This window comes from Ascaphus truei, chromosome 5 (genome assembly GCF_040206685.1).
Source record: "Ascaphus truei isolate aAscTru1 chromosome 5, aAscTru1.hap1, whole genome shotgun sequence".
Lineage (NCBI taxonomy): Eukaryota > Metazoa > Chordata > Amphibia > Anura > Ascaphidae > Ascaphus > Ascaphus truei.
This window is the reverse complement of record NC_134487.1, coordinates 192,330,675-192,354,613: the sequence shown is the minus strand read 5'-3', so window position 1 is coordinate 192,354,613 and position 23,939 is coordinate 192,330,675. Positions and strand designations below refer to the sequence as shown.

General features: G+C 47.4%; 1 long non-coding RNA gene across 1 annotated transcript in view; it reads left to right on the top strand.

The window, feature by feature from the left end:
- Positions 1–1,754: 1,754 nt before the first annotated feature.
- The window catches only part of LOC142495706 (uncharacterized), a 48,011-nt gene continuing 25,826 nt past the window's right edge, over positions 1,755–23,939 (top strand). The window contains exon 1 of the long non-coding RNA XR_012801800.1: positions 1,755–1,945. This is a non-coding gene — a long non-coding RNA (uncharacterized LOC142495706). The remainder of the gene's footprint in view (positions 1,946–23,939) is intronic.

Genomic DNA, 23,939 nt, shown 5'->3' with positions numbered 1-23,939 from the left:
ATCTGCCAGATAGCCAGGGAGACGAGAGCTATGGAGTTTGAAGGAATCAAACTCCAGATATATCAGGACCTCTCGCCTGCTACCCTTTCCAGACGCAGAAATCTGGGTCCGATCACCAGGGTCCTACAGGACAAAGGTATAAGGTACCGCTGGCTGTTCCCGTTCGCCCTCCTGGTGATCAAGAATGGGGTCGTGCATACCCTAAAGAGAGCAGAAGTTGGAGACGCTTTCCTCAAAAAACTAGGTCTCCAGCAAAAAAAACCTAGCCCTGGTCCATCTCAACCTCCTCACCTTGAATCGGAGACCATTCCAGCGCTGGAGACTTCCTGGAGCAGAGTGGAAGCCCCTGAAGCCGAAAACAAGTAAAGAATTGAGCTGAACACCTTCAATCAAGACCAATTGAGCAGTTAAAGAAGACATCCCCCCATTTCCCACTCATAGAAAACATGGCTGACCATAGAGGATAACGCATCGACCCCCCCCCCCCCCCGGTGGTCACCTTCAGGAACTACAGGCAGCAGAGGACAGCAGCGATCTCTGAGGACGTCGGTGGCGGGAACTCAGGCTGAGGGCACGAACGGAGAGGAGGAGGCACCACAGAGCTGATGACAGCCCAGCGAGGCGACGCGGGAGCATCTACAGCCGGGCCCTCCCAGGGGCGAAGAATCTCCGGGGCGGCAGATTCTGGGATATTACATCCCCGGGGAAGATGGATACGGGACAGAGCTAGGGAGGGGGTGGCGCTGCTCCATCGCCAGTTATAAGAATCCCAGGGGGAGGAGAGATAGGGGACGTCCGCATACTGCAGGTCCCACGAGGAGAGGATGGGAGCACTGGGTGTCGAGGGAGTGAATGGGGCAGGCCCCTGAGTCAGAGAGGTTGGGGAGGGATACACGGGGAAGGGAGCAGCTGGTAGGTTCTCCGAGCTGAGTACAGGAAAAAAGGAGACCAAAAGCGCACCAGCACAAACGGAGCAGGAAGGACCCAAAACGGAAAATAATTAAAAGGGCACTTTAATGTGACAAATGGATGGGTCTTTTGTCACATTAAAGTGCCCTTTTAATTATTTTCCGTTTTGGGTCCTTCCTGCTCCGTTTGTGCTGGTGCGCTTTTGGTCTCCTTTTTTCCTGTATTGCATATTGTAGCTGCACAGCCTGCCTGCCTACCTACTACCAGGATGTGATCATTGCATATTTCCAGGGGAACCTGCCGATGAGACCGAGGGTGAGTGGGATTGCACCATCTACCACCTGTCTTCAGGAGGATAGTACCCATACTATTACACATTAAGTACTATGTCATTTATTAGTACCCTGGTTTAGTGGTTTGGCTTATTTTTGTTCAGTTCACCTGCATTTGAGCGCTTCAGCTATTTTCTACTCTCCGAGCTGAGTACGCAGACCCAGGTAGCAGGGGGAACCCGGCCATCACAGACAAAGGATCACGGATTAGAGTAGCCAGGAGTTTGAGACAGCGGACCCGATCATCAGGATCCCTAGGTGATCACGGGGAACGGCATATAGGCCCTGTACCAAGCAGGTATGGAGGAGGCGAGATCAGAGGGCAGTATGGCTGCACGTTCTTGAAAGGAAGGCTGTGAAGTCAGCCCAGGCCCGATAGGTAGATATAGAAAATCAGAGAAGTGAGCATTAAAAGGACTCCAGTGGGTAATGGGAGGGGGAATTGCGTTACAATATTGGTCTTGTTTACAATCAGCTCTGTCGTACTGCTCAATTCTATGTATGTTAGGTAGTTAAGTTATGTTATATCACATTGTCACTTTATCCTTCAAGCACGCAGCTGACAGTGGATTTGGATGCACGGAGATGCCCGCGGTGGGACCCTGACCTCACACACCTCTGTCCGGCGGAAGAACAAATCTCTACCTAACCCTGAATTCACCAACAAGGGTCACAGAGGGACTGAACATAAGTCTTACTGAGAGGTAACAAAGCCAGAGGTCACACTGGCTCACAACACCACCCATCACATAAACACAGAAAGACCCTTAGCGGCAGAGTACAACAACGCATAGGGGAATAAAAAAAATATTTTTTTTAAAAGATACCAAATAATATGGACTTTAAAGAAGGAGAGGTGAAGCAACAAAAGAGAGAGGGGTGTTTTCCAGTCGGCGGGGGATCTCCGGGCATCTAGGCGCAGCTGCTGAGCTAAAGTTACGTTAAAGTTCATTCAGTTTGTTGAATTTCACTATATGATTACTGTGCCACAATTCATTTCATTCCACCTTGTGGAAAACTGCTGGTGTGAGCTAATTCTGGTAGTTCGCCGGCGCCTCAAGAGGGGACTCATGGAGTTAATCCATGTGTGCCGTTTAGCCCTACAAAGGACAGCCCCAATAATACTTGGTCGCCTTCTAAAAAGGTGCCAGGTGGCTGCCTGGTATGTAGGGCAGGAGAGCCGACTCTGGTTAGGTCCAGACATGGCTCTATACCTTTTACTTTTTCTTTTTTGCACTTTTTTGTACCCTCCCTACCCCCTCCACCCCTTTCCTTTCCCTCTCCTCGGGGCGTGAGACCCCTCCGATGGTGGGATGCGATGGTTCTCTCCTTTGGTAACTCTAGGAATACACTCAAATACCGCTTTACAGTATATGGATAGAAAACACAAACACAATACCATAATAGGAAGCTGCTCAAATATAGCGCCATGTAAATGGCCATAAATATTATCTCTAATAACGTAAAGGGTCTTAACAGCCCAACGAAAAAGAAAGTAGCATTTACAGATTATAAAGGGAAACAGGCTGACATTATACTAATCCAGGAAACACACTTCAGCTGCAGCAGTTCACCCAAATATTTAAATAAACAATTTTCACAATTTTACCTAGCATCTGCTGCTGAAAAAAAAGAGGGGTAGGCATTCTCTTTCATAATAGAGTCCCTTTTGCATTAGAGACACTCAGAAAAGACAGCGAAGGCAGATTCCTGATAGTGGTAGGGACGATACAAGAACAACCAATAACACTGGCCTCAATTTACGCTCCTTGCGAGCAAAGCCACGACTTCTTCCCGAAATTCTTTCAGAAACTAAACCAAGTAGCCAAAGGCCATATTATACTAGCAGGAGACTTTAATCTAACAATAAACCTGAAAATGGACAGGATTGGAATAGCTAAAAACTGCAAGAAAAGGGTACTGGATGCACTAAAGACAGGTCTTAAAATAAAACAGCTAATTGATATATGGAGAGAACTCCACCCCACGGAGAAAAATTATACTTTCTACTCTCATCCCCATGATGCATATATCAGAATCGACTACTTCTTTATCTCTAGCAGACTGGTTCCTTTGGTCTCCCACACAGGGATCCATGACATTTCATGGTCTGACCATGCACCGATAGAGCTGAGGTGCAGCCAAATTGTTCTGATAGGCCGGACGCAAACTAGAAGCTTAATGAGTCACTCCTAAAAATTCCAGACATATGTGAATCTATAGGTGAGGAGATTGACCAATTCTTTAATATAAATTGTGGTTCAGTAGGTTCCCATTCCACTTTATGGGAGGCCATAGGCAACTATAAGGGGCACACTAATCGGAATAGCAGCCAGAAGGAAAAGAGAGAGAAACAATTAGATTGTGGCGCTCCAAACCAAACTACCCAGCCTCACAACAAGGCACAAAAAAAGAACCGACCACCAGGTTCTAACAGAGATAAAAAAAATACCAAGATTGAACTCAACCTACTGATGGCCTCTCAGGCAGACAAATCTCTGAGTTGGTCAAAGAGGAAATACTATAAAAAGGCAAACAGGCCAGATACTATGCTAGCACGAAAATTAAAAACCAGACAGTCAAATTATAATATACCGGTGATCCGCTTAAAGACCGGAGCCACCACAGCACACACCACATTAGAGGAGTTGTCCCAGGTCATTAAAGACCTAAAGCCTTCAAAGGCCACGGGCCCAGGTGGCTTCTCGGGGCTTTACAATAGGAAGTTCAGTAAGAACCTAGTCCCATGGCTGCTCCGAATGTTTAATGCGGTATTAGCAGGAGTCCCATTCCCGGAGCAGATGCTCCAGGCGTCTATATCACTGATTTATTAACCAGGAAAAGATCCGCAGGATTGCAAAAGCTATAGGCCAATCTCCCTAATTAACACAGATATTAAAATGTACGCTAAATTATTGGCCAATAGATTGAGTCACATCCTGCCCAGACTGATACATCCAGATCATCTCGGCTTTATTAAAGATAGACAAGCTGCGGACAACACCCGATGAATCATTGATCTGGTAGAGATAGCCAATATTAAGAAGTTACAAGTTACAAGTTATGATGTTAAGTCTGGATGCAGAAAAAGCTTTCGACAGGATTGACTGGTCATACTTAAAAAAGACGCTTGGGGCCTTTGGCTTTGGGGAGCGGGTGAGTGGCACGATAATGTTGCTATACTCAGGCCCCGCTGCTAGGGTTATACACCAGGGCTTCCCGTCAAACACATTCCAAATTAAAAGTGGCACGAGACATGAGTGCCCATTATCACCCCTCCTATTCGCCTTGTGTATGGAACCTCTAGCAGCACATATCCGTAACAACCCAGATATTTCGGGGATTACTTTACATTCTCAATCCCATAAGGTAGCCCTGTATGCTGACGATATTTTGCTATTGATTTCTATACCCCTCACCTCTCTGCCGAACCTATTTGATCTGTTGGAGAAATGTAATAGAGTATCTGGATTCAAAATAAATCAAGCCAAATCCGAGGCCCTAAATATAAGCCTCCCATAAGAAACAGAAAAATTATAAGTCTGAACTTTTATTTCAATTGGCAACAAAAAATCTCAAATACATAGGAGTCCACATCACTAAAGATTACAAGGGCATATACGATGCAAATTATCCCAAGCTGATTCGAACATTGAAAGAAGACCTAAGAAAGTGGATGCCCCACAGGATCTCCTGGATAGGTAGGATACATAGTGTAAAGATGAATATCCTCCCCCGTATCCTATATCTATTTCAGAAATTACCAGTGCCACTGAGACTGAAGGAAATACTCTCACTTTAGTCTGAAATCTCCAATTTTATATGGGGAGGGAAAAAACCGAGAGTAAACAAGACAATTATGGAAAGAACCACCCGGATGGGTGGCCTAGCGATACCTTGCCTGTTATCTTACTATAAAGCGGCACAATTGTGTCAACTCACACAATGGCAGACCAACCCAGCATTGAAAAGATGGGTAGATCTGGAAAAAACGGTTTGCTCCCCATTGGAGTTGAACAATCTTCTTTCGCTACCTAAAGCAGCTACTAAAGCAGCTGACCGGGCACTTTCCTCGATGGTTAATTCATTGTCAGTTTGGGAGGCCGCCAAATTCAGAGTCCCAGTACACATGGGCTAACTAGCTGGGGGGCATGGGTTAATCTGTGTTTCCACGTTAGGGATTGGATACAGATAATTGTTCACCAATAGTCTGTATTCAATGTTAAGAATAGGGTTACACAGGTATATAAACTGTGTCAACCCTACAGTTTTTAGTTGTGCTTCTGATTCCACCTGGTATGTCACCGGCTTGCTGGAGAATTGCTAGCTGATACTTCTCCATCCCCCAACCCTAAGTAAGTGTTACCTTCTTGTCTGTTAATTGTACTATATTGCTGTGTTCACCTTTTTAAGGAATAAATATATTTTATTATATCTAAGCCTCGTTCAGTTCAACCCAGATATTTGGTGTTCATTATATCTTGTCATAAGCTACCGTGACACTGACCCTCTGCCGGTGGGAGCCTGGGGTGTATCTGATTCTTAGGGTGACAGCGCCTCCACCCGTAAGGGATCCCGACTTTGTGGGATGAACCCTTACAGGAACAATAATAATACACGCACACACACACACATATATATATATAATGGAAATATAACTGTATGCTCATTTGCATGTCTTAGGCAGGTTTGCAACCCCGCCTTTCACCTTTATCACCCAGCACTTCCAGTGCAGCAAGGGATTCTGGGAAATGACATGCAAATTAGCATGCAGTGCCACTTTTTGCTTCAAAACCATTTTTAACATGGTTCCCTATAAGCTTAAGTTTGCTGTCAAAGTCACAGCTTTGACAGACAGCCGTTTCGACCTTAATGGGTCTCATCAGTGTGGTCTTGGTTAACTGGCTATGCAATGAAGCAATGAGGATGGGGTTTACCATACTTAGTTAAGTTATGGTGAGTAAAAAAAAGTGACAAAAACCCACCACAGCAAAGCATATATCAATGGAAATATAACTGTATGCTCATTTGCATGTCTTAGGCAGGTCTGCAACCCCGCCTTTCACCATTATCACCCAGCACACAGCACTTCCACTGCAGCAAGGGATTCTGGGAAATGACATGCAAATGAGCACACAGTGCCACTTTTTGCTTCAAAACCATTTTTAACATGGTTATATATATATATATATATATATATATATATATATATATATGTGACAGAAAATATAGACAGCGCCCTTCACACACTACACCTAAATTGCTGCAGCCCTGATAGATGTGGCAAGAAATTGCACCAGGCAAATATGCCCAATAAACAGTGGTGTGAAAATAACTAAATGTATTCTGGCAGGAAAAACTAAAAGTGACTATTAGATAAAAACACAAAAGCAAAAAAGAAGTGTGCATAACATATAAAAATAAAAATAAAAAAAAGCAATAAAAAAGATATTGCCAATTAATGTGGGTAAAAATGACACTGAGTGTCACTGGGACTTAACTAAAAAATGCAAATATAAAAAATGGGTTCATGTGATAAGCAATGAAAAATTCAATACACGATTATGAACCCATAAATGCAGTGAATATTAAAAAATACTTAAGTCCACATGTGTCCATGATAAGTTGATTTGCAAAAGGTCCAGGCTGCTTCTTCTTGGGCTCACCGAACTCCCACAGTACCTATTAGAGAAAAAGAGAAAAGAAGCGCCCGATCCTTGTTTAAAATCAGATGAACAAAGTTTTAATATCTCATGGACAAGACAAATGCACACTTACAATTTGTCTGATAAAATAAAGCATGTTATGGGATCTGCCCATGCACCAACTGAGGACTCCTCGGTCTCTTCTTTGTGTGTGAGTGTCAGTATTGGCTCCAAAAAGGATGTTGCTGTCAGCTGCTGTCTCCAGGGGAGTAATCCTTAGTGTTTGTGAGCACTCAATCTCCACATGCAGCCGCCATTTAGCCTTTCTTCTCACACTTGAAACCGGAAAAAAATCTTCAGGCAAGTCCTTGCCTCCTCACGCTGGTGCTGGGAGCTGCCCTGTCACCGTAGGCTCACTGCCAGATATCCCAAATTGTAAGTGTGCATTTGTCTTGTCCATGAGATATTAAAACTTTGTTCATCTGATTTTACACAAGGATCGGGCGCTTCTTTTCTCTTTTTCTCTAATATATATATATATATATATATATATATATATATATATATATATATATATATATATATATATATATATATATATATATATATATATATATATATATATCATAATACTGAGTTAAGTTATGGTGAGTAAAAAAAGTGACAAAAACCCTCCACAGGAAAGCAAATATGCAAATATAACTGTATGCTCATCTGCATGTCTTAGGCAGGTCTGCAACCCCGCCTTTCCCCATTATCACCCAGCATACAGCACTTCCACTGCAGCAAGGGATTCTGGGAAATGACATGCAAATGAGCACACAGTGTCACTTTTTGCCTCAATAACCATTTTTAACATGGTTCCCTATAGGCTTAAGCTTGCTGCATGGTCACAGCTTTGAGCACAGCCAGGGTTAAGGTGCATATATATATATATATGCTAACAATATATATGCTAACAACCTTTACTAAATACAATAATCTTGGTAATAACCACAAGGTTATAGCATACTGGCTGTCATTGGTGGAATATCCCCCAGAGGAAGCAGTGGCAAGATTGATTCCAGTGACTACTGACATCCCTCAGCTTGGACTCCCTGCAACCAGATGCAAAGATACCATTCAGGGATCACTGACTTCTTATTTTTTGTAAGTAGTTGGCAAATGGTGGGGGCTCTCTTGGCCTATAGTGCTGCGCATTGTGTGTTCCTGTTTGTCCATTCTTTCTCCCCTGAGATCGGCAGAGATATATGAAGTGAAGAGACAGCCACCACATCAAGAGAGAACATCCTGTTTAAAGATACCTTTCAACGCATGCTGACTACCTCTATATTGTAAGTAGCCAACAGCGGGAGAGGGTGACCCAAGACCATTATTGTGCTGCGCAATGGTGTGTGTCTTTTCTCTTTCTTAATCCCGTGTGGACTGATATGGAGGATTGAACATCACCCCTACTGCGATTCCAAGGGGTCACCTCCCCCTTATATTGGCGATTTCAAGGGGTCATTATCCCCTCCCCCACATCATCTCCACAGGACTGATTTTCATTGGGACTGATTCATTATCTGGACCTGCGCCCAGGACTGTAAGCTCTTTTATCATTACCGGGGTAATGAAGAATAACAAAGAGGATCCGTCTGATCCAACGTTGTTGTCCGCGATGACATCCGCCTCTGCGTGGGGTGAATTCCGGCGTGGATAATAATCACCTTACCGGCTTTACCTCGTAGCTGGTCTGGTCTCAGACCACAGGCCGCAGTCACTGCGTGGCGTCTCACTGGTGCTGTACCTGACTATTTGCAGCTACTGGGGAAAGGTCCCTGACTATGGGCTTTCCCTATAGCAGCCACAAGCTGCAGTGAGTCGGGGCCTAAGAGGAAGGCTCTGGCCTAGTCCAGAGGAGCACTGCTCCCTGGACACTACCTGCTCCTCAGAGGTCCCTCTTCCGACTGGCGTGGTCCCTGGCACGCCTGATGTATCAATAGCGGTGCAGGGGGAATACTGTAGCCCTATTGGCTGTACTTGTTCACATGTCCGGCAGCCCCAGTGCATGCAGGGTGTTGTAGTTCCCCTGCAGAGTACTTGCTGCAATGGCCGCCGCTTGCAAGGCCTGCTGCGCATGCGCAAGGAGTAGCAAGATAGCCGCACTGGGGAACCTGTCTGCGCATGCGCGGTCATTAGCAAAATAGCAGCGCCCTGCAAAGGGAGCCGCCAGCAATCCAATCGCCTCTCCTAGCTGCCGCTTGCACCGCTCGCCCCACAACACTGCCACACCCTCCGGACACATCCGCCGCCGCGGAGGTAAAGGTGCTTACTGGGGACCTGGGTTATATATATATATATATATATATATATATATATACAGCTGAACCCCGTTGTAACGCGGTCCTCGGGGGGCCACCCGATCAGACCACGTTATAACCGGGGTCGCGCTAATTTTTATACTTTACACAATATACAATAGTCGTACACCTAGATCAGAGATGTCAGCCCAGTCTGGTTTGTAGGACTTTAATCTAGATTTCTAGGACTTTAACCTAGATTTCCTGACACACACACACACACCCAGAGTCAGGAATACCTGTTAAACACTTAGGGACTTTAACCCTTAACCCTTAACTTCACAGTCACAATTTAACCAAGATATTCCCAGAGGGGGGTGAGATAGAAAATATCAAATATACTCACCACCCAGTGGGAATGCCACTTCAAACACCAATTGAAAGGTGTTTGCCAATTAAAATGGGCTTGGGGACCACCTCCGTCAGCCAGCCGTGACTGGAAACAGTGTTGCTCTACCTGGGGAGACTTAACTACGCCCTGGGCCTCAATCTGATGACGTACGAGCGCTCGGGAAATGAAGAAAGAGACAGAGAGTGATTCTGATTCTTCATCTCAACTTTATTACGGAAAAGCAATACTATTTATACAGGGAAAAGGGTGTTAATTAGAGGCATAAATTAGAGGCGTAACAATATTAGCATATTACTAAAATTACAGCCTAGCTGGGAATTTTCCACCCATACATTATCTATAGCCTTGGTTTCTGTAAGCAAGTTTCTTGCGTACATATATCACTTAGTTCAGGGAAAAGTTCAGGCAGAAATGGTGTTCCTGACAAGATGGAGGCTTGGAGATTCCAACCTTTCCCTTTCACATACTGAGCCCACCCGAGGTCCTGGCTCCACAGAATCTGGCATCTGCAAATGGTGGCTGGATAGCCCTGTGTTAGCCCAGGTTGTGGGTACTCAAGCAGAACTGCAGTACCTCTCCTGTTCTTGGCATCCCTGAGGTTTTCAAGTCAGGACTCCGTACAGACCCATAGGCACCAAGCTTGGTAGCAATCTGGTCTCTCAGAATTCATGACTTGGAAATCCCATGGTTCATTGACAGGTTATCAGTACATATCCCTATTAAACATAACTCTATAATAAAATATAATTGTCATGGTGGACCAGAACTTATCAACACCTTTTATATTTTTGGGATTCTCGATGGAACACGACAAGGAGGCAAAATAAATTGTCATTTATTTCCTTGATAGACAAACACACGGCAGCTTCAGAATACACTTAATGCAACACTTACTGGGATGGGGAAACAAAATAAATTGTCCTTTGCAAGAAAGCGCAAGAAAGCGCAAGAAAGCGCAAGAAAGCGCAAGAAATGCAGTCTCTGATTTATAGTCCGTTTGGCTAGATCGCAAGTTGTCGATCTAATATCTCAGCCAATTGAAGAAAGTTCGGAGTAGTTCGTAAGAATTCGTTTGGGAGTCACCAGGACTAACGAATTCCGGAGTTTCGGGTAAATCCTTGGTTGCGATGTTATTAACCCTTTGCGTCCTGGAACCGCTACAGCTGTACGCGAACAGAATCTTGTGCAAAGTTTGGTTATGGCATGAATCACACAGGGGACAGCTCGGCTGGCAGTTTTATAGGGTTCACAGACCAATCTCTAACATGCCTGCCCAATCCCCTCCGTGGGAACATTTAACCCACCAATCTCCGATTTGCCCATAGTTTGCAAAACGGGCAAAAAAGGCTTTCCTGTTTGCAACGTGCATGTGTCCGCTTGACACCCATGCGGTTTAGCATACCTGGGGTACACCCCTTATCTGGCGACCCTTAGTCTGGGGTTTGGCTTCAAGGTGTGAATGGCTCATGCTGAGTACCGGGATCTGGCACTCAGCAACATCCCGGCCATTTTCACACTTTGGATCTCTGAGTCCTTTCATTCCCGGCACTTCACTAGACTTACGGTCTCCCACTGAACAGGGGTTTTTTTGACGTGTAGGAAGGAAAATACCCTCAGCTCATTTACCCCTGGCATATTTACATGCCAAAAGATTTTTCTCGGGCTCACAGAAAAAACTGTTCCTGCCTGTACATGTTAAAACTTACTGTATTTTACACTTTATTAAACATTATGTTCCGGTGGGAGACACAACTGTAATTTTTATATGTGTGTGAGTGGTTTCTTTACTTGGACTTGCACACCAAAAATCAGGGTGCTAGCTGTCTCCGTTCACAAGTTAGCCCGCTTAATTGAAAGGCGCTTTGGTGAGATACCAAGTTCTCACGTCAGGAAAGGAAGACAAGATGTACAAAAAACACTGCAGTAGTGCATTACCCAGGGACAATAATATAAAGAGAGCAATTTAATATAAAACAATTAATTATAAAACAAATTAAACAATTGAACCAAACATAGTGTATTCAATATAAAAAACTTTCATGTGCTTGTGCACTTGGAAGATGAAGCTTGCTCCGCCTTGATAAAAATTGAAATCCTACTCACCAAAGGTGACTAGGACATGCACATTTGTTTTAGGGTCTTTTCGCCAGGTACACCGCTCGCCGTGGGGTGAAATAAGCCAGTCACTGGGGAGGATCGCCTTCTATACTCGGAGTCTGCTTGCTGCCAGAGCCTGGTCGATCGGCTCCGCTGCTGACGTCACCGCCTGGATCTCACTGCTACGGTGTCCCTGCGATGCCAAAAAACCTCCAACGCGTTTCGAAACTCCTAATAGTGGGTTTCTTCGTCAGGGATAGATGCTGCATGGGTCTGTGCTTCTATATATACCCCAGTTCATTCAATTATGGTCATTGTTAATTACTTTGGGTGACACCCAGTGAAGAGTCCTCTGATAGAACATGGATGTAGATAGTTCTCTAATAGAACATGAATGTTCGTGCCCTGAAGAACCGTTCACTACGTGAAACGCGCGCGTCGGCCACCTACCTCTTACACACGCGGGAAGCTCATTTATTTCAAATGCAGCAGCATTCTGATATTTATCAGCGCTTATATATATCTTAAGCTTCCCTGCCTGTGCATGTTATATGGGATCGCGCTTTACCACATTATCGCGGGATCCTCCAGCCTGAGGGGCCATTGAGTTACTCACCTTCAGACAGGCAAGTCCTCGAGCACATCAGCGCTGATATAACCAAGATCAGCGCTGATGTAGGGGACTGTGCGTTACAAGTTAGACCGGTTCCTTCACTTGGTTATAGATACAGGTCAGCTGATCCTCGAGAGGGAGGGTGGTGCGTATATGGGTTTCACAAACTAACCCCAGCTTCAACCATCCTTACACCCCACTCCTCTTTGAGCTGAGCTATTTGGCAATCCCACTATACATTAACCCATTATCTGCTGAACAGCACCGCAAGGGGTTACAGCCCACAACATCACATTTATTGATTAGTGCTAACCCTCCTGTGCCACTGCAGACACGTTTGAGGTTGCCTCCATGCTATTATTCACCCTTTGTGCGCAGCACAGTATCACGCTCACGTAAGGGTATTTGCATATGTAACGGTTTTTGTGAACCGGCCTGACCCACCCAATCTCACATTGGCCCCTGTGGTCTAACCGGCCCCCATTACAGTGTGGTAGTGTCTGGTGGTGCACCTGTTGGCAACAGGACTCCTGAGTCTCCCGCATGATGGTGTATGGGGAGGACCCGTCCAGACAGGCAGCTGAGGTAGTGTGCTGAGTCTCACCTAGTTCCAGTGCAGCGCCTCCACCTCATCAGGGTCCCTGCGTCCGCAAGGGGATGATCCTGTTGAGGAACTCCTCCGTGGTGCTCCTCTCTGTACACTCACTCCACACATGTACACGAGAGGGTTTGTGAATGAGAACATCTTTATTGGGTGATGTGGGCTAGCTGCCCCTCGCAGTATATTCTTAGCCACTCATTCTGTAGTCAGTGCCTCCCTTTAAAAGGTGTATCTCTCCTTAGATAGGGATTCCCTATCCCCGCAGGGATCACTGCCCTGTGCCAGGTCCCTGGACACAGTCTCCTCTATGGTTACTATAACATAACTTTCAGTCTCTTAGGCTAGTACTTGAACTTGGATGCAGATCTCTGACAGAACTCCTGCAGAACTCACTTTAGGCTCAGTGCTGTGCCTTATGTATACTCTGGAAGCTGACACACCTCTGACATCACTAACCATGGAGTCAGAGCATGTGACTACTCCCATCCATACACAGGGCACTCCACCAGGGTGTGAGGGCAAACCTCCATAATTACTGCTGGCATGCCCACAACTTACCAGGCCTTACTGTCAGCAGGAGAGATGACTGTAGCCATTTTACATGTCCGCTACATTCTCCCCCTGGTGAATCCCATCGTCCTCGCTGGGACCTAAATTTGTATACCCTTTTCCAGGAAGCACTGAAATACAACACATAATTGGTTAACTTTTCATACAAATCTTATGGTGTATAACAAAAATGACTACAGTACATTCCGCCAAGCCCGCTCCGACCAGCAGCCACGAACCCGCGTAATGTATCAGTACCTCCTAAAAATAGTGATTCGGGTCAGGCTTCTTGACCTCTCTTCCGCCCATATCTATGACCGTGACGTGATAGTGCCTAGGCAGTCCCCTCTCAGGCCTATATGTCACCCGGTGCTTATAGATGTTTCGGCCAATGCCCCATACCCGCACTAAGTGCTCTATGCGCTCCTCAGCCTTCTTCCCTATCACGGAACTCCCTCTTCCCACTAGGTGCATTTCTATGGCCTCCCTAAGCCACCTATCCCGGTTGTCCTCTATCTCATCCATGAGAGGCTCAAGGACATACGGGTACTCCAACCCGTGGGAAGACTTATACCGAGCCATTATGGTTCTCTCGGCCCTACTAATTCTAGTCAGGTCAGCCTTACCTGCCCTTCCAGGCAACACCCATGATAGGGGCTCATCAGGGTCCACGGGGTCTGATAGGATGCTAGGACCCATGGGCTCTATTTCCCTATTCTCAATCTGCAGCCACCGCTCCTGCAGCTCTCTGTCCCTCTGTTCTGGGGTAAACTCTCCCACAGCCCACCAGTAGTCCACTACATCCTCTCGCCGGATGAGGAACCGAGTGCGGTCCATCCAGGCGGAGTACCCTTCAAATAATGGGGCCCACCAACGGTTCTCTTTGAATCTATCTGACCTCCCTGACTCCCTATCATCATCTATAGAAAATATCCCCGATGACCGTGCCGATCGCGGTAGGAACCACCTGGAAGACCCCGGGGCCCTTATCACTGGCTCGGGTGCTGTCGTGACCACTCTCAATTCTCCCCCTCCCCGAGAATCACCCTCCGTAGCGCCACTGCGCTGTCTTTCCCCAGTCCGTCTCCCTTCCCCCCCTGATGATATGTCCACGGACTCCAGACTAGGCGGGGAACCCGGGGACCGTGTGATTGGGGCAGGGGTTTTAGCTAGGGCGGGGGATTGGGCGGATGGGCAAGGGATTGGACCCCACGGGGTTACGACCCGTTCCTGGCTGTCCGGAGACTGGTCCAATGAGGATATCTCACCCTCCTCAGTCCTTGGATCGCCCCTCCAACTCCTGGGCCTTGTAGGTGATCGGGGACCTTCCCCCGATCGCCGAAGCGTCGCTGCACTCTTCCTTGGGGTTCCGCTGTCGCCACCGGAAGTGATGTCCTCCCCGGAACCGGAAACACCGTCATCGCGGGTTGGACCCCCATTCGGGATCTCTTCCTCAATGACGACATCCGGAAGCTCCGCCGTCGTCCTCACCGGAAGTGATGCCGTCTCTCCACGTGCGCCTGCGGCCTGGCATGGCCTCTCCGCTCCTACACCGCCTTCTGCTGGGGCAAGGTAAGTGAAGGGACTCCTCTTACCCGTCCGCAGGGGTGTCGGCGTCTCTCGTCCGTCGCCGCCACGTTCTGAGGCGGAGGGACTCCGTCTCTCGGCTCGCCGATCTGCGGGGGACGTCCTGTCTTTCTGACAGCTGCTGGTACCACGGGGTGTCGTCCTCCCCGGTTCTATCCTGGGCCTCGCTGTCACCTTTTCAAGTTCATGGAGATCCTCGTCGGAGTATTCTCCCTTCTCGGTGCGGTCAGGAGGTGACCCGACTGTCACGGTTGCGGCCGACCCAGCCGACTTGACCGGCTCCAATCCCCTTTCTCCGGGACTCGCACGTCCTATCCACAGTGCGCCAGGGGACTCGGCGGTTCGCTTAGCCTGGTCCCCCGGGGGGTCAGCCGATTGTATCGGTATAAATGTCGGCATAGGCCATAAGTACAGTGTCCCGCAAATGGGGCAACGTGCCGCCGTGTTGACCGTGCCTCCGGGCAGCCCGCATTGTAGGCAGAGCCCGACCACCGTCTCGGTGTTAGCCACCCTTACTACCAGTAGCCCGCCGGGTACTGAGTAGGGCTGAGTGGAGACCATAGTTCCCACAGTGGAGGGGCAGGCTATTCTCTTTGTGGGGACCACTTTCAGTGTGGGTCTCTCCAGGTCAGTGGTTCCTCGCAACTGACCGGTAGAAGCTTCTGGGCCAGCCACTTCCTGCTTCGGCTCCTCCTTCCGCTGACATAGCTGGAACCCGCCCCCAGGGGTTGCAATTATGGGCGGGTCCCACAGGGGAATATCATGCCCCTTAATTAAGGCCGCGCCTCTCTCAGTCCTGGTGGGCGCGGTCTGCGTTTTCGCGCCAGTTTCCTCCTCAGAGCTGGATTCTTTTCCCGCGGCTAGTTCCCGCCTTCTCCTTGCAGCAGCTTTGCGTGCAAAATATCCCTCTTTCTTGCAAATCATTTCCGCGGCCGGAACTACCTTGGGTAGTGGCGCCGTCTGGATATCAGTCCCTGGGCCCAGTGGGTGCTTTCCCACAGGCCATAGTTGAAAGTCACTCCCCCTGGTGGAAATCAGTGGAGGGTCCCATAGACTAAGCGGTTGACTCAGCACCGGGGCTGAGTTAGTTACTGTCCATGCAGGCGCAGCCATAGCTTTCGCGCCATGCCCCCCATCAGGGCGGGGCTCTGCTGTTCGCGCCATTCCCGGCCAGCTCTTTGCAAGTTCTGCATCAGCCATTTCTCCTGTGACTGTCCCATGCGGTTTCCCTAGCAAGCGGGAATCACCATTTTGGTTGGCTTTTAAGCCCAAAAAGAAATTTTGTTTGCTCTCCTCGCGGGGTTCTCCCCCAATTATTACAATTTCCTCACACTCTTCAAGGGTGGCCCCTCGGTGTCCCAAACAGGATAAAAACGGGGCAGCCACGGCCTTCGCTCCGCTCCAGAGCAGACTGGTTAATGATAACTCGGCGACTGTTTGCTCTTCAGTGGGGTGCACGCCACGGGTGCCCTCCCCATCAGCCTCTGGTCGCCATTTTGGATTCTCCGCACCACGCGGATCCTCCATTATTTGGGTTGTCACACTCTCGTACCAATTACCGTACATGGGGCTCCGCTCTGCGGGGCAGCCTCCACATCAGTACAATAAAGAGTTGCTCAGATGCACCACCACATGTGTACCTGAACTAGGCTGGACTCATGTTGCACTACCTCAGGCTAGGCTCACTCTCTCAGTGTCTGCTGTGTCTCCTTCCTCCCAGTCTGTGCTCCTTATGGTAAGTGTCTGGAATGGGCTAGGTACTCTGGCTCTGCCATGCAGTACTTGGGGCGTCTACCTCTCTTGGTCAGCCTAGCGCAGACCCTCTCCAGGATTACTGACCAAGTTACAGGCTATCCCTTCTGGCGTCCTACCAACTAGCACTGCCTCAAGGTGACTCGGTCAGCTATAGCCCGGCTCCAGACCCCTCACTCCTTTCAGGCCCCTAGGTTGTCCCTGCGAACTGACAATATCCCGTCAGCCCCCTGACCAGCCCTAGGTCTGTCCCTACGCAGCACAGAGTGGCAGCAGACTCTCTCCCTGTTTCCCAGTGTGCCTAGCTAGAGCCTGTCCTGATGACAGATCTGATCTCAGCAGCGCCTCCAAATGTAACGGTTTTTGTGAACCGGCCTGACCCACCCAATCTCACATTGGCCCCTGTGGTCTAACCGGCCCCCATTACAGTGTGGTAGTGTCTGGTGGTGCACCTGTTGGCAACAGGACTCCTGAGTCTCCCGCATGATGGTGTATGGGGAGGACCCGTCCAGACAGGCAGCTGAGGTAGTGTGCTGAGTCTCACCTAGTTCCAGTGCAGCGCCTCCACCTCATCAGGGTCCCTGCGTCCGCAAGGGGATGATCCTGTTGAGGAACTCCTCCGTGGTGCTCCTCTCTTTACACTCACTCCACACATGTACACGAGAGGGTTTGTGAATGAGAACATCTTTATTGGGTGATGTGGGCTAGCTGCCCCTCGCAGTATATTCTTAGCCACTCATTCTGTAGTCAGTGCCTCCCTTTAAAAGGTGTATCTCTCCTTAGATAGGGATTCCCTATCCCCGCAGGGATCACTGCCCTGTGCCAGGTCCCTGGACACAGTCTCCTCTATGGTTACTATAACATAACTTTCAGTCTCTTAGGCTAGTACTTGAACTTGGATGCAGATCTCTGACAGAACTCCTGCAGAACTCACTTTAGGCTCAGTGCTGTGCCTTATGTATACTCTGGAAGCTGACACACCTCTGACATCACTAACCATGGAGTCAGAGCATGTGACTACTCCCATCCATACACAGGGCACTCCACCAGGGTGTGAGGGCAAACCTCCATAATTACTGCTGGCATGCCCACAACTTACCAGGCCTTACTGTCAGCAGGAGAGATGACTGTAGCCATTTTACATGTCCGCTACACATATATGTGCACAGTATCTGCATCTGGCTCCTAATACAGCGTCCACTTGGCAGCAACAGCAGATAACATTGACAACCTATATTGACACGAGTTAAGGTTTACCCTGGTTAACAACATATGCATAGCACCACTGTATCAACTGCTACTAACAGGTGTCTCAACTACCTACCTCACCTACAGTTTAGGTGTCTATAGGACTACTCAATGCTCTAGCTAATGCCATACTATCCTGTATCTTACTACGTAGTGTGTCCATGAGTCTGCACCTATGATCAACAGTGTGGGCTACACAGGTTCTCACCATAGACCTGGCTCATACAGTGCATATCTATATTAGGGACAGACATCACATAGGTCTAACTAAGCGCACATTATGCCACACTATATTACTATGCCTATCCTCAGTGTATTGTATTGTATTGTATTGTATGTCTTTATTTATATAGCGCAATTAGTGTACATAGCGCTTCACAGTAGTAATACATGTGGTAATCAAATAAATAACAGATAATATAAATAACAGATCATGGGAATAAGTGCTTTAGACATAAAATTAACATTTCGGAAGAGGAGTCCCTGCCCCGAGGAGCTTACAGTCTAATTGGTAGGTAGGGAGAACGTACAGAGACAGTAGGAGGGAGTTCTGGTAAGTGCGTCTGCAGGGGGCCAAGCATTATGTATCGTGTTTAGAATATCCACAGTGCTATTCATATGCTTCTTTAAGCAAGTGTGTCTTAAGGTGGGTCTTAAAGGTGGATAGAGAGGGTGCTAGTCGGGTACTGAGGGGAAGGGCATTCCAGAGGTGTGGGGCAGTCAGTGAAAAAGGTTTAAGGCGGGAGAGGGCTTTAGATACAAAGGGGGTAGAAAGAAGACATCCTTGAGAAGAACGCAAGAGTCTGGATGGTGCATACCGAGAAATTAGGGATGAGATGTAAGGAGGGGCAGAAGAATGTAAAGCTTTAAAAGTGAGGAGAAGAATGGAGTGTGAGATGCGGGATTTGATCGGAAGCCAGGAGAGGGATTTCATGAGGGGAGATGCTGAGACAGATCTAGGAAAGAGTAAAGTGATTCTGGCAGCAGCATTTAGGATAGATTGTAGGGGAGACAGGTGAGAGGCAGGAAGGCCGGACAGCAGGAGGTTACAGTAATCAAGACGGGAGAGAATGAGGGCCTGAGTCAGAGTTTTAGCAGTCGAACAACAGAGGAAAGGGCGTATCTTAGTTATATTGCGGAGGAAAAAGCAACAAGTTTTAGAAATGTTTTGAATGTGAGGGGCGAATGTGAGAGAGGAGTCGAACGTGACCCCTAGGCAGCGTGCTTGGGCTACTGGGTGAATGATTGTAGTTCCAACAGTAATGTGGAAGGAGGTAGTAGGGCCAGGTTTGGGAGGAAGTATGAGGAGCTCTGTTTTAGCCATGTTGAGTTTAAGGCGTCGGAGGGCCATCCAGGATGATATAGCAGAGAGACATTCAGAAACTTTGGTTTGTACAGCAGGTGTAAGGTCAGGTGTTGAAAAGTATATCAAGTGTATCAATTTAGTGCGTCTCATACGCCTGGATACACTCGCAAGGAGAGTGTCTTTCAAGTGGGCTCTCATAGGCTCCTTTTTCCTATATTTCTAGGTAGCTACTATCCGTAGCGTTTGATCCCCAATATTCATTAGGGACTCTACTACATCTACCCACCTTACCGTAGGTGGGGTATCAAGGATACAGTCACGAGCTGTTTATTATCATTTAATTACGTTTTAACACCCTATTTTTTATTCAAGGTTATCAATAAAGTATATTTTAAATTTACAACATTACATTCCTAGTGATTGAGTGCTGCAAGACTGGGTCCTTTTTCTTTTGTATGATATTATCACGTCTCCATCCAGTCAGCACCTCATTGTGGTCTAACACTAGCTGTGCGGGTTTCTTTTGCGTGTAGCATATACAGTAATACACCCTTATTTGTGAGACTCAATCATAATAACTCAAATGAATTGAATGAAATAAATATATCTTCTCAAATAAAATTACGAAAACATACCTGGATCCATTGATTGACAAAACGTGAGATAAAATAAATTGTATTTATTCACATGAGTAACACACACAGCTTGATTTACAAGATAACACGAAGTAACACTTATGAGGATGGGGTAAAACGAAGTAAATGGTTTCCAGAATGAAAGTCCACGAAATGCAGTCTCTAGGTATTAAATCCGAGGAGCGGGGTTAATACGCACACAAGAGACGTGAACCCGTCTTTGGCTAGGGGGGCCATGTGCCACCGTTTCTCTGCAGAAAATGATTTCTTCATTCTTCGCCTGCAGAATTAGTTTCCAAGTCCTTAGTTCTAAGGAACTTTTACAGCGGGTTACAATCCTTGGTTGCTATGAAACGTCTTTGTACCGCACGCTGTCCTTTCCGATGTCACACAGATGAACAATGTAGAACACATACCTGATAGCCTGCATGGGCTTATAACACCCTTCCAAGCCTATCTGGATAATACACAGCCAATCTTGGCATGGGAAGCAAATTCCCACCCAATGGCAAGTTTGCCAGCAGTTCCTGCAACTGGACAAAGGGCTTCACGGTATGCCAAGGGTCATGCGCTAACTTTCACACTTAACACGCTTAGCATACCTGACCAATCCCCCTTGCACGGCGGCAGAAAGTCTACCTTTCTCCAGGATGCCCGGATGTCTGCTAGGCAAATGGTTTATAAACATTTCCTGACATTTAGCACTTTCCCCAGGCCGGTGTCTGTTGAAGCCACAGACTTTTGCAGACACTCTGGAGTAAGCTCCACAGGGGGTCTCAGAAGTCTGGACTGACATTATACATGACTCGTCCCTGATCACAAATGACATTGGTGAATGCTTAATGTATCCGCTGTCCTGCCTGACTGAAATGTAAATGTCCCGGTTCCTATAACTTTAAAGTATTAACTTCTAAGCTACTTCTCAGTTATGCCCTTAAATAAATGTTGCAGTTCTTATAACTATACTAGATTATATGTCTGCCCCCTAGCACTCTGTACACCAAAAATTAGGAAGCTAGGACCTTCCTCTCCAAAGTTAGCTGCTATTATATGATGTGGTTTGTGGTTAAACTTTTTCCCCGGTCTGCAGTTTGAGGTCGGGATGCAATGTTGCAATCCTCGACCGCAATCGATAACCGCAGACGTACTTTACCAATTGACCTTAATTGAATGAGGAAACCTCATTATACACTGTCGGAAGCCAGCATCTTCCTGACCACAGACCACTTAACCAATTTAACTTGCGGTTAAGGCTTCCCTTGCTTGTCTGCGGTTACCCAATGATACAGTGTTATAAAGCCGGACTCGACCACAAAACCGTAGGCACGCTTACCCAATTAACCCTTAAAACAGCGCTATAGGCCACTTATTCCTAGCGGGCACATTTTAGACATATTAATAGTACTGCAGCCAGCCCTGGGCTGCAGAACTGACACTTCATAGTCACTTTATTTGACTCAGGGGGGGAACCCAGCCAAGCAGAATGTCTTTATTTCATGGCCGGGGTATCCCTTCACCGTCACACCCATCTGTAGATGAAAACGGGGTATGTGTATAGAAAACCCATGCAAAGCATAGTAAAAACATGACCTGTTTTGGGGCTTTACCTGGTCCTCTTGCCCCAGAGATATGAAACTTTGGGAGTGTACGTTTTAGGTGGGATATTTGGGTCGAAATGCAGTTATCTTGTTTGCAGGAGTTCGGTGGATAAAGTTACCGAATGTACAGTAATTCTCCCTGACGTGCAGGCATGTGGTATGCAAGGTGAATTACACCAGAGCTCTCCAGTGTTCCCCAGAATCCTGGTTTTCGAGCCCAAGTATCCCAGAAACATGTCCCTCACATGTATAAGGTCTCCCAAGTGATATTCTTTATTAAAAACATATTTTATAGCGTTTTGTGCTTTTTGTATAAATGTCTATGCAGTCAGCCCGGGCATCCAAGTAGGTGCCGGGATGTCTGTATAGACATCAGAGTCCAAAGGAGAGAGGATGTCCAAAAGGTGACAAAAATGTTTGGTGGGCAAGGAAGGGTGATTTGCCAGGCCGGGGAACAAAGGGCACCCTGTGGGGACAGCTTTTGAGTCCGCCAACCTGGTGGAGCCTGTCCAGCGACCAGAACATGGGAATTCCCTGCCACTAGCCAATAGAAACAGGGGCTCGTCCTTTGCGGACGTCAGAGGAGGCATGCTTAGCCGGCTCGAAAAGCCGGGTGTGTGGGAAATATGGATTAGCCAATGGGAAACGTGCCTACGAGCGCCATCTTTCCCAAGCTAACCCATTGCCACCCTCTGGGCAGGCTCCACCATATCTGGCAGACTCAAAAAGGTGTCCCCCACAGGGTGCCATTTGTTCCTCAGACCTGGACAATCGCCCTTCCTTGCCCACCAAACGGTTTTGTCACCTCTGGACAGCCTCTCTCTCCTTGGAACTCCGATATGTATCCAGACATCCCGGCACCTATGTGGATGCCCAGACTGGCTGGAATGGACATTTATACAAAATGCACCAAACACAATAAAACATTCTTTATTAAATTATGTCTTGTGAACCCTTTGACTTGTGAGGGAAAGGCGGTCCGGGATATATGGGCTCGAAAACCAGGTGTCTGAGTGACACTAGGCAGCCCCGGTGTAATTCAACCCGTTTACCCGCAAATCATGCCTGCACGCCAGGGAGAATTAGGGGACTACCAGTAACTTTGTCCCCCGAGCTCCTGCAAACAAAATAACTGCATTCCCATCCAAATCTTACTCTCCTGAAGTTTTAGGATTCTGGGGCAAGGGGAGCCGGTAAAGTGGAAAAGCAGGGTATGCTTTGACTTTTACAGGTTACATTACATGGCCCCTGGCTTATTGTGCAACTTAGCTGCCAGGGACCCACGATTTTCAGGGGCAACTAGTCGGGCTTAACCTTTATTATGCAGGCCAGTTACCCCCTACCGTCACAGTCCCATAATCCATTGGGCTCACAACTGATCATTGCCCTACCCCACACATTATGGGTAGGGTTGCAGATGGCCTCTCCGAAAATACTGGACACAATGGTGAAAAATGTGACACACAAAATCGGTGGGGAGGTTGTTATTTATAAGTCATCTGACCGTTATGTAATATTTTTTAAATTTCCCTCTTAGTTTGCTCCAATTTACACCATTTCATAAAAAAAATTAAAATGTCCACTTCCTACTAATTAAACCACCCAAGACTGAAGTTCTCTACTTTCATTCTCCCTTCCATCCTACCCACACCACATAATCTTCTTTCCCCCCTCACAACCTTGGAGTCACCTTTAACCCTCCCTCTTCGTCCAACACGTCACCCCCATCACTATCACCTGTCGCTACCACCTATACAATATAAGAAAAATTAATCCATTAATTTCTCTCTCCTCTTCCAAACTGCTCATCTGCGCCCTAATCTTCACCAGTCTTGACTACTGCAACTCCTTTCTCCTCAGGTTTCCCCCTCTACGCCTCGATAACCCTCCAACAAATCCAAAACACTGAAGCTCAAGCTCCCTCGCTCTGCCCACGCCACCCCTCTCCTCTCGCTACCCATCTAACATCGTTCCCTCTTCAAATTCCTCACCCTGGTCTACAAATCTGTCCATGGTCTTGCCCCCTTACCTTTAGGCACTAATCTATCACTTCACCCATTCCCGTCCTCTTCGCTACCTGACTGCCACAACCCTCACTCTCCCCTAGCTGTGTGCGTCCTCTCGATTCCAATCCTTTGCCTTACTCTCCCCTCTACCAGAGCAAGCTCCCCCACCACATCCAATCTGCCCCCTTCCTAACCATCTTCAAAAGCCAACTGAAAAACTTTTCTCCATCACATTCCATGATCTCACTTTATCCTCTCATCCTCTTCCTCACCACACCGTCCCAAACACCCATGATCTCCCCTACCCTCACCCCTTCCTAAAGTCTCTCCAAAATCCTCCAATCACCCACCTCAGCAATTGCCTTGA